Genomic DNA, 10,378 nt, shown 5'->3' on the forward strand with positions numbered 1-10,378 from the left:
CACAACAGCATTTTAGATACAACAGTGGATAAGGACAATATGTGTGACACCTGGTTGTGCAGCAGTGTTTTGACCACTGACTGATAATTTTAGCATCTGTTTGTTCAGATGTAGAAATCTATCATCTGTTTAGTACCAGAAATGTTATTCTTGACAAAATACATTTTAGATGTAAATTATCAAGGCTAAATCACAAGCAGTTATCTACAGGGAGTTTTGTTCAAGGTTTTGCCAAATGTCTATTATTTAGACAATGGTTCAGCATCCCAGATGATGAAGGCATTTCTACTAGAGCTGCTCATTTTGTGTCTAATTACTGGAATTAGAACATGAGTATCTCAGTAGTCTAAGTCAATTTGCACTCAATTTATGATCCGTGAAAACCTAACTTGAGCTTAACATGACCTTGGTATGTATGTCATTTCCTTTTGACCAGTTTTAGGGATAGTAATTACACACAAAAACAAGGTAATTACATCCAGACCAGAGATGAACTTTTACTATTAAAAATGAGTAAAAGAACAAAATATATTTCATAAAAGAATAAAATATATCTGGTTTTTATTTCAGAGAAAAAATACCTTAACAAAAATTAAAGGAAGTTTTGAAAAATAATCAAAAGGATCTGACAGTTTTCCAGTGAATTCATGATCATATTATTCTCAAGTTATTTTGACCATTGTTTGGGTCATTTTCTTGTCAATTGATTGAAATTCATTTTAAGTACAATCACTGGAGATGCCATTGTTACTAGAACAATTCCTGTATTTATGAATGCACATAGTTGTATAATGACCACTGATGATCTGATTTTAATCTCAAGAGTGTTTTATGCTTATACTCTTTTCTTTTGATTTCAAAAGTTTTGAGATAGCTACACTTTGAGATTTGCTCATTTTCCTTTTCCCTTTTTACCCTGGTTATTCATATGTTCAGAAATACTCACTAGGAGATTATATTTTGAACATACTTTGTCCATAATTGTTTTGAAGCAATGTTTTGAGAGATCTGACCATGTTTGATCATGTTTTATTTCAAATCTCACATTACTTATGATTAGGACTGATTTGACCCCTTATTTTCTCAATGTGTTTTGGACAAAATTGATTTGATCCTTTTGAAGGTTCTCAACCTGCCTTTGAACACATGAGAAATTTTGACTAAACATCACAAAAATCAACACAACAATTGAAATTAATTTTGAAATCATCGAACGATCCCATAATTTATCAGATATTTTACAGATCTGAAAACTATGAGTGACATATGTATGAAAACACTTGTTGTGTGAGATTTGTGTGTCATATGACATCTTGGTTGATTTTCAGAGTATTTGAATATTCATTTAACCATGATTCACTCGTTACTCTGTTTTTCAACTGAATACAACCAACCTTGGTATCAATGAATTTTGAGCTGAACTGTTATGTCAAATTGATTGTAAGATTGAATTTGACTGTCCAAGCTCTGATACCTATTGATAGGATCTAAGGCTGTCTGTGATTGTGTTTGTTTGCATAAAACGAATAAGTGCAGCGGAAATGAGTAGCAAACTTTGTAAACACAAACAAAGGAAAGTGTAGATTGATAAACAATTGCTTTTCATTGAGTCAAAAGATTTACATAAAAGCAAAAGATTACAGTGCAGGTTTACAATCTAAACTCCCCCTCAGGCTGAACATCAAAGTTGGTTGCACAAGATGAAAGGATGAATTGAGGAGAAAAACTCACTCAAAACGATCAAGTGTAACAGTACAGAGTACTGTCATACTTATAGGCAAACGAAACTACTGATATGCTTCAGCTGACGTCACCATGATAGTGACATCTAACGACCTAACAAACAATAAATACTGTTCTATACAAACTACTGTTATGTAACATCTGATAATCACTAAAGTACAAAACATAAGGAAACTACTGCTTCACGTTCCACTGTTGTAGCCTTAGTACAGATGTTGAGTCTTCAGTGCTTTCTTCAAAGGTGATCAGTCTTTGAGAGAGCAGTGCTTGAGTCTTCAGCAGTACTTAGGATACATCAGTAGATAGAGCAACAGAGTTTGTCTTCAGCAGTAGTTAGATAATCATCAGAGTTTGGTTTATCAGTTGCTGTAGTTGAGCAGCACTTAACATCTATCAGCTGTTAGATAACCACTGTCAAGGGGAGAGATTAGAGTAAACTGCTGCTTATTAAGTGTCCACTGATGGGATCCGGTTTGGCTTTACATTATCTGTTCCTCTGTTAGGGTTCAATCCCAACAATCTCCCCCTGGAACAGATAATGCCAAAACCATTCCTTATTCAGGACCTTTATTACTCATCAAGAGTGCCCTAGCTTGTTCCTTAAATTCAGCTTCAAATTCTTTGGCACTCTGGTCATCTACATCCCTGCACAGTGAAAGCTCAAGGAGATCCTGCAAATCTTGAACACTAAGGCCTAGTGCTTCTTTCCTTGATATATGCTTCACCTCACCATTGGATCTGAGCAAAGTCAATACGTGGGTCTTTTGATCAGACTTCCACTTTAGTATTTTTGAATCCAATGGGTTTCTTGGGAGAGATTTATTATCAGATGAGTTGAGGGATGATGGCCTTGAAAACACATGCAAACTCTCAGACATTCTTTTGAAAGCTTCTTCTATGACTTTGTTTGCTGCAGCTATGTCTTCTGCAGTTTCTTGTCCAGTAAGCTCTTGTTTTTCATTGTCTATCATGCCTGTTGCAGTGTTTGGTGATGCAGGGCTGTTTAATACCTTCACAAAAAGGCTTTGAAGCTTTGATGAGCTATCTTCTTTCAGACCCATTTTCATGATGGTGTCTTTGAAGAACTCTGCTTCTTTTTCCTTGACCTCTTCTTCAGACATCTGTGTACCTTCTTCTTGATTTGAGACAAGAATAGGTTTGTATGCTGATTTTAGCATTGTTCTGAGGTTTCCAATTTGTTGTTCCATCTTCATCATTTGTTCTCTCTTCTTCCTTTTCTTCAGCCTCTCATAGGCTTCATCAGTTTGCTGCCTAGACCATTTTGATATGGCTTCAGCAGTATCTACTTTAGCATCCACTAACTCCTTCTTCTTTCCTTTATATTCAGCAGTGAGATCAGCAATGAGTCTTTTGTACTTACTCCAGTTTGGAGCAGTTTTCTTCTTTGAAGGATCATTTTTGATTCTTTGGATCCTTTCAGCCTCATGCTTCAAAGCAACTAAAGGCCATTCTTTAAACTGGGATTCTTCAGCAGAATAGAACTTTTCTTTCATGATGAAGGCTAGAAGTTGTTCTCTCAATCTCTTCTTTTGATCAGCCTTTTCTTTGTCTAGCTCTTGTGCATATTCTTCCATCTGCTTAACCTTTGCAAGGTAGAACTCCAGTCTATTAGCAATGCCTTCTTCGCTTAGCCTTTCTTTCTCACTGTCAACCTTGGCTTTAACTTTAGCTTGCCTTGCCTTTATCTTGAGATAATCATTTATATCTTCTGGAGCTATATAGCCTATGAGTGAGGAGAATTTTCTTTTTGAGGGATCTGTTTCTGTATAAAACTGCCTTATCTCATTTTTTACGGCTTCAAGCTCCAGTGGATACTTTTCAGCATTTGGATCATGTATCCCTTCATCGGCAGTAATAGGCTTTCTTTTTCTGCTAAAGAACCTTGGTTGAGATATAGGAAAGGATAGAGCAGTGGTGGATGGTTGACAAACAACTGATGAAACAACTGGTGTCTTAACTGCTGCTGTCATTACAACTGCTGATGTGTCAACAGATGTCTTCTGCTTTTGAGTAGGGGTTATTGTGGCAGTTGTTTGGGAGGTGATCAGTGGTTGACTAGCAGTAGTTGAAACAACTTGTGTTTCAACCACTGTTGCCATTACAACAGATGTTGTAACATCTGTTGTCTTCTGCCTTTTAGCAGGGGGTGATGATGGTTTGGCTGTTTGTGATGGTAGGGGTGGTTTTTGTGTTGTAGACACAAGTGGTGGTGGTGGAACAGTAGTTGTGGTGGTGTGTGATGAAGTGGTGTGTGTTGGAGGTGTGTGTGTTGATGAGATAGCAACTGTTTGGCTACTGACGGCAGTTTTTGTAACTACTGTTGTATCAGCTGTTGAAGTTTTTGTGGTTTTGGGTTTTTCTGGTTCAAAGTATATCCCATCTTCTATACCTTTCTTTTTCAGCTTGGTTTTCTCCCCCTTTTTTGGCATTATCTGCCAGGGGTGTATCCATGAAGAAAATGGTAGATGGACCTTTCTCACTTTGAGCATTCTGTTGTATGCTGGCCTTTATAGCCTTGATGTCTGCTTGAGTGTCTTTGAACCGAGATTCCACCATGTTGGTCAGCATTTGTACTTGATTTGCGTGCTGTTTAGCAGCCATTTGTTGCTGGTGTTCAAGCAATGGTTGGAGGATATTCCAAAGCTCATTTGCAGCAAATGCTTGTGGAGCAGGTGCTTGAGCAGGAGGAGCAGAAGATTGGGCTTTTTGAGCTTCTAACAGCTGCTGCACCATATCTTTTATTTCGGCAACAGAAGATTCTAGATTTTCAACTCTGGCCGTCAATTCGTTGTATCTTGAATCATCACCTGATTTAACAGGATCATCTGAATCCCCACCAGTGGTGGTTGTATCAATGTGTGACTTAGGAGCTGTAGCCCAAAAGTCATCCATTGATGCCCCTTTTTCTTGGTACTGGGGACTTCTTTCTTCGGCACTCGATAATCCTTTGATGTTACCAGCAGTTAAAGATAACTCACCGGTGGTTACCGATGTTGCCATGGAAGAAATTGCCTTAAAGGGAGTCTTAGTTATGTAACAACTGTCCAACTGAAGATCTGTTGATCCATCAGTTGTAGTTGCTGCTCCACTTGAACTACCTCCGAGAGTTACTTGTAACTCAGGGGGTGTAACCTCCTCAGCTGTTGCTGGGATAGCAGAGGTAAGTGCATCAGACCCAGTCACTTGTGGAGGTATACTCTCAGTAATGGGTGATAGAGAGGAACAGGTTTTTGTCTGTGCCATATCAACTGCATGTAACAGGGGTATTATTGATTGTGGCAATATTATTGGTGAGGGTATGGGTGTTGAAAGAGACATGTCCTTGGGATCAGGACTGTGGAAGATGGATCCGAGTGGATACAGAGCTTCATAATGTGGTGTCCCTGTGCTTACAACTTGATCCTTTTGTGAGGATGCAAGAGGAGTTTGAGGCTGGGGTTGAGATCTTTCTACCAACTGCTGTGAGGAAGTAGCAGCAGTGGTTTCTGGTGACTTTTGTGCTGTCACTGGCAGTTGCTCTGGGATCTCATCTTCCAGAGTTGCCTTTGTTTTGGGTTTGGTGGGTTTTCTGGATGGTTTTCTTTTGGTCTTTTTGGTGGTGGCAGGTGTGGGTTTCAGAGCAGTGGGTGTGCTACTCTGATCACCTGGAGCAGTGGGCTCAGCAGTGGTTTCTTGAGGGTCAGTGGCAGTTTCTAAAATCTGCTCTGCCTCTTTTTTTTTTAATTTTATTGGTGCCATCATTCTTGAAAAAGTTTCTATTGTTAAACAGTTTATTTTGAATGAGACACCTTGTTTGGGCACTTCTGCCTCTTTCTCGTCAAATTTTTGTTCAAAATAGTAACTTAGAAACAAAGAGCAGAAATGCCTTATTATCAACGTTCTTTACCAAATCATCAAATATTTCCTGGGAGTAGTTATAGTTTTCATTGTTCAAAATTGCATACCCCAGGCATTGGATTTTTGTTGGTATCTCATTGAAGGACGTTGTTTTATTTGAAACACACATGAGCAGTGTGTGTAATAAAAATCTGGGTGCAGAAGGGAAGTAACCCTTTTGTAGGGTGTCCCTGTTTGGTTGTTCTGCATAGCCCCTTTTCATGAAATCCTTTACCAACTCGTCTTTTGTAAAAGAGGTTTTTCCATTTAAATCATCGAGTTTAAAGGTTTCAGAGATGGATTTTGGCGAGATTTTTACCTTCTTACCCTGTATCGAGGAGTTGATTGCGGCGATGATATCTCCTTGTTTTTCAAGGGTGGCATTTTTCCAGAACTCTCTCTGGGTATCAAGGTAAATGGGAGCATCTGCTGTTATCAAAGTTTTGTACTTTGAAGCAGATAGAAGGTCAAGGATGGAGTCGAAGGTGTGATTATCGGTAGGTTTTGTGAGTATACCTACATAGTTGTGTGGAGATTTATAGCGAATCTCCGGTGTTTCAGCGGCCATTTGAGTGGCTTCTGCTGTTTCGGAGGAAGATGATGGTTTTGATTTTGTTTTCGATTTTGGTTTCGTCATTTTTGATGAAGAAAATCGAAAAAGATTTTTGGAGTTATGAGAGGGAAACTGTTATGAGAAAAGAACTTTTGGAATTCAATTCGACAGTAAAACCCTGTTTTGGTGTTAGGGCAGAGTTTTATTTAGGAAAAAGGTGAATGCTGATGTGTGTGAGCGGTTATAATGATCTGACGGCTAAAAAACTGACCACGTGTCAAACATCTGATGAAATGGTAAATGATGGAAGACAGTTGTTTTAACAACTACTGATGAATCAAGCATCAGTAGTTACAACGGTAATAAAATGAAACAGTGGATGTATCAGTGGATGGAACAATGATTTTAATCATCTGTGTTTTTGAAGAGCAGAGGTTGACACTTTAGCAGTGGATAGACTTTAGTGAGCAGATGTTAAAGCACAACAGCATTTTAGATACAACAGTGGATAAGGACAATATGTGTGACACCTGGTTGTGCAGCAGTGTTTTGACCACTGACTGATAATTTTAGCATCTGTTTGTTCAGATGTAGAAATCTATCATCTGTTTAGTACCAGAAATGTTATTCTTGACAAAATACATTTTAGATGTAAATTATCAAGGCTAAATCACAAGCAGTTATCTACAGGGAGTTTTGTTCAAGGTTTTGCCAAATGTCTATTATTTAGACAATGGTTCAGCATCCCAGATGATGAAGGCATTTCTACTAGAGCTGCTCATTTTGTGTCTAATTACTGGAATTAGAACATGAGTATCTCAGTAGTCTAAGTCAATTTGCACTCAATTTATGATCCGTGAAAACCTAACTTGAGCTTAACATAACCTTGGTATGTATGTCATTTCCTTTTGACCAGTTTTAGGGATAGTAATTACACACAAAAACAAGGTAATTACATCCAGACCAGAGATGAACTTTTACTATTAAAAATGAGTAAAAGAACAAAATATATTTCATAAAAGAATAAAATATATCTGGTTTTTATTTCAGAGAAAAAATACCTTAACAAAAATTAAAGGAAGTTTTGAAAAATAATCAAAAGGATCTGACAGTTTTCCAGTGAATTCATGATCATATTATTCTCAAGTTATTTTGACCATTGTTTGGGTCATTTTCTTGTCAATTGATTGAAATTCATTTTAAGTACAATCACTGGAGATGCCATTGTTACTAGAACAATTCCTGTATTTATGAATGCACATAGTTGTATAATGACCACTGATGATCTGATTTTAATCTCAAGAGTGTTTTATGCTTATACTCTTTTCTTTTGATTTCAAAAGTTTTGAGATAGCTACACTTTGAGATTTGCTCATTTTCCTTTTCCCTTTTTACGCTGGTTATTCATATGTTCAGAAATACTCACTAGGAGATTATATTTTGAACATACTTTGTCCATAATCGTTTTGAAGCAATGTTTTGAGAGATCTGACCATGTTTGATCATGTTTTATTTCAAATCTCACATTACTTATGATTAGGACTGATTTGACACCTTATTTTCTCAATGTGTTTTGGACAAAATTGATTTGATCCTTTTGAAGGTTCTCAACCTGCCTTTGAACACATGAGAAATTTTGACTAAACATCACAAAAATCAACACAACAATTGAAATTAATTTTGAAATCATCGAACGATCCCATAATTTATCAGATATTTTACAGATCTGAAAACTATGAGTGACATATGTATGAAAACACTTGTTGTGTGAGATTTGTGTGTCATATGACATCTTGGTTGATTTTCAGAGTATTTGAATATTCATTTAACCATGATTCACTCGTTACTCTGTTTTTCAACTGAATACAACCAACCTTGGTATCAATGAATTTTGAGCTGAACTGTTATGTCAAATTGATTGTAAGATCGAATTTGACTGTCCAAGCTCTGATACCTATTGTTAGGATCTAAGGCTGTCTGTGATTGTGTTTGTTTGCATAAAACGAATAAGTGCAGCGGAAATGAGTAGCAAACTTTGTAAACACAAACAAAGGAAAGTGTAGATTGATAAACAATTGCTTTTCATTGAGTCAAAAGATTTACATAAAAGCAAAAGATTACAGTGCAGGCTTGCAATCTAAACTCCCCCTCAGCCTGATACACCAGAGTTGGTTGCACAGGATGAATTGAGGAGAAAAACTCACTCAAAACGATCAAGTGTAACAGTACAGAGTACTGTCATACTTATAGGCAAACGAAACTACTGATATGCTTCAGCTGACGTCACCATGATAGTGACATCTAACGACCTAACAAACTATAAATACTGTTCTATACAAACTACTGTTATGTAACATCTGATAATCACTAAAGTACAAAACATAAGGAAACTACTGCTTCACGTTCCACTGTTGTAGCCTTAGTACAGATGTTGAGTCTTCAGTGCTTTCTTCAAAGGTGATCAGTCTTTGAGAGAGTAGTGCTTGAGTCTTCAGCAGTACTTAGGATACATCAGTAGATAGAGCAACAGAGTTTGTCTTCAGCAGTAGTTAGATAATCATCAGAGTTTGGTTTATCAGTTGTTGTAGTTAAGCAGCACTTAACATCTATCAGCTGTTAGATAACCACTGTCAAGGGGAGAGATTAGAGTAAACTGCTGCTTATTAAGTGTCCACTGATGGGATCCGGTTTTGGCTTTACATTATCTGTTCCTCTGTTAGGGTTTAATCCCAACAATCTCCCCCTGGAACAGATAATGCCAAAACCATTCCTTATTCAGGACCTTTATTACTCATCAAGAGTGCCCTAGCTTGTTCCTTAAATTCAGCTTCAAATTCTTTGGCACTCTGGTCATCTACATCCCTGCACAGTGAAAGCTCAAGGAGATCCTGCAAATCTTGAACACTAAGGCCTAGTGCTTCTTTCCTTGATATATGCTTCACCTCACCATTGGATCTGAGCAAAGTCAATACGTGGGTCTTTTGATCAGACTTCCACTTTAGTATTTTTGAATCCAATGGGTTTCTTGGGAGAGATTTATTATCAGATGAGTTGAGGGATGATGGCCTTGAAAACACATGCAAACTCTCAGACATTCTTTTGAAAGCTGAGGAATGGAGAAGGGAACTAGGGTTTTGAGAGTTTTGTATTTGGAAGAGGTTGAAGAGGTATGTGAAGAGGTAAGACAACATCTGCCCGAGGAAGAGGTGCTGAAGACATTTTTAATGAATTATCTTCTGAAAAACAAACAAGCTGCAGACCCCTATGTCTGCGCGTGGTCTGCTTGGTGAAGACAAAAGAGGTCCTGAAGCTCTTTTAACAAAAAAAAAAAAAAACAAACAGCACATTAGTGTCCTTTTAGAATTCTTATAATTCTTGATTTAGAGAGATTGAGAGAATTAGAGATATGGAGAGAAGAATGGTGTGAAGAAAATGGTAGAAGGAGGTTGGTATTTATAGGTAGAGAAGGTGGAAAATGGTGAAATATGATTGGTTAAAGAAGGTGGAAGAGTATTGAAAAGATGGTTGGTGGAGAAAGGAGGTAGAAAAAGGTGAAATATGATTGGTTAAAGAATGTGGAAGAGGATTGGTGAGGTGGAAAGATGATTGGTATATTTCTTGGTATTTCTTGAGTATATATTATGTAATTAAGTATATAAAAAGTATAAAAGTATAACTCAAGTATTTGAGGATGTGCGTATAAGTATTTATACGTATAATTGTGTCGGTTTGCGTATAAATACGTATTTAAATGATCGGTTGTGTGAATAAAAAAATATGTATAAAATATGAATTTTATTATGATTAACGCCTCGAATTGTGAGATTGAAATTAAAATACGAATGTAAGGTTTCTAAAATTAGAATACGAATACGAACATTTTTAAAATAGAAATACGAAGATACGAGGCGTTACACAAACATTTTAAGATATGGAATTCAGATTCCAATTGCTTTAAATTCCATTGAATTCTTGCGAACCAAACGCCCCCATAGTTTTATATTTTTTTGTGTGATTGTATGAATAAGAGATCACATTAAACATCTCAACTTTAAAAACTATGTGCTAATGAATCATATACTTTTGATTGTGCTAACTAACCTTTTATTCATGACTGTGTAGAGGTACACCGTACGCAAAGTCATTTATGAAAGTTAAAAGTGTATTAATTGAAAACAAGTTATA

The sequence above is a fragment of the Helianthus annuus genome, chromosome 15 (assembly GCF_002127325.2).
Source record: "Helianthus annuus cultivar XRQ/B chromosome 15, HanXRQr2.0-SUNRISE, whole genome shotgun sequence".
Lineage (NCBI taxonomy): Eukaryota > Viridiplantae > Streptophyta > Magnoliopsida > Asterales > Asteraceae > Helianthus > Helianthus annuus.